General features: G+C 41.5%; 1 non-coding gene across 1 annotated transcript; it reads left to right on the top strand.

The window, feature by feature from the left end:
• Window positions 1-882: 882 nt before the first annotated feature.
• LOC131163155 (small nucleolar RNA R71) lies at window positions 883-988 on the top strand. Its single transcript, XR_009138934.1, has one exon. It is a non-coding gene; the product is annotated as a small nucleolar RNA R71 (small nucleolar RNA).
• Window positions 989-1,390: the final 402 nt, after the last annotated feature.

Below are 1,390 nucleotides of genomic sequence, written 5' to 3'. Positions count from 1 at the left end.
AGTATGATAAGGGTCCAACGTCTGGTTTATATTCTACCCCATATTGTCCCTCCGAATTTATTATGGTCTGACTTGGTAACTTACCCTCATCCCTCTGACTTAAAGTAGCGGCTAGCTGTCCTATGGTAGTTTCTAGCTTTGCGATAGTTTGGGAGTGGGAGTGAAGGAGTTGTCGGTCTACTTGACGGTTAGCTTTGATTCAATTTAAGGGCTATCAACACCGTCTCCTAAAATTAATCATATTTGGATTGAGGTGGAGGTTGATGCTGAACGGTTGAAGGTCTTGGGGCTGAGTTTGGATGATTTTGGAAATTTGGATATGGGTGTGGAGGCACATCATTAGGGTTTTGTTGAGGTCTTTGGCTTTGAAAACCTGGAGCTTGCGGCCTCCAGGAGAAGTTATGATGTTATTTCCACCCGGGATTGTAGGTATTTGAATAAGGGTCATTGGATGGCTTATCGTACCAATTATAAGGGGCCTTTACTTCCTCCTGCATAAGCTCAAGTTGGGAATGCATGTGAGGGCAATTGTAGCATGTATGGGAAGGGTTAGAATAGATTGCACAAACCTTGGAACATGATGTTGTTTGCGGTCCTAAGGACATACATTGATCTAACTTTTTGGATATGGCATGCAGAGAAGGGGTTAGGTCTTGGCTAGTGGCCAACTCATAAACTCCTTTTGGTTTAGAGTTTGGTGGATTAGGTAGTTTATGAGTGGCAGCCATGTGCTGTTGATAATTTTCCTCCAGCTTTTCGAAGAGAATCCAGGCCTCATTCTCTTGCTTAGTGAAAAAAGTACCTTCGCACGACGCATCAATCATAGACCTATCTCTCTTAGCTAACCCTTTGTAGAAATTTTGGATCAATTGCCACTTGGGGACCTGGTGATGTGGGCATTTATGGAGTAGGCCCCTAAAGCACTCCCAAGTTTTGAAAAAGAGTTCCCCATCACTCTGTGAGAAACTAGTGATGGCTCTTAGAAGCTGATTAGTCTTCCCAATTGGGAAGTACCTTTTAAGAAATTCATGTTGCATGGTGGCCCAGTTAGTCACTGAGTTCAGTTCTAAGGATGTCAGCCAATATGTGGTCTTATCCTTCAAAGAGAAGGGGAAAAGCCTAAGCCGTAGAGCATCATTGTTGGCTTTGGTGTATTCCTAAGAGGGGGGTGAATTGGAATTTTAAAAGTTCTTCTTAAGTTCAACTAATCCAATAACCAATATTACACAAACCTAGGGTCTTTCTATGCAGTTCCAATATGTATAGATATATGTAATGTGCATAAATTAAATTAGCATTCACAATATAACATACACAAGCAAAAATATAAATTGTGAAAATATAAACAGAGCACACACGATATGTTATTGGGGTTCGGCCAACTGTGCCT

The sequence above is a fragment of the Malania oleifera genome, chromosome 8 (genome assembly GCF_029873635.1).
Source record: "Malania oleifera isolate guangnan ecotype guangnan chromosome 8, ASM2987363v1, whole genome shotgun sequence".
NCBI lineage: Eukaryota > Viridiplantae > Streptophyta > Magnoliopsida > Santalales > Ximeniaceae > Malania > Malania oleifera.
This window is presented reverse-complemented; position numbering and strand designations above follow the sequence as displayed.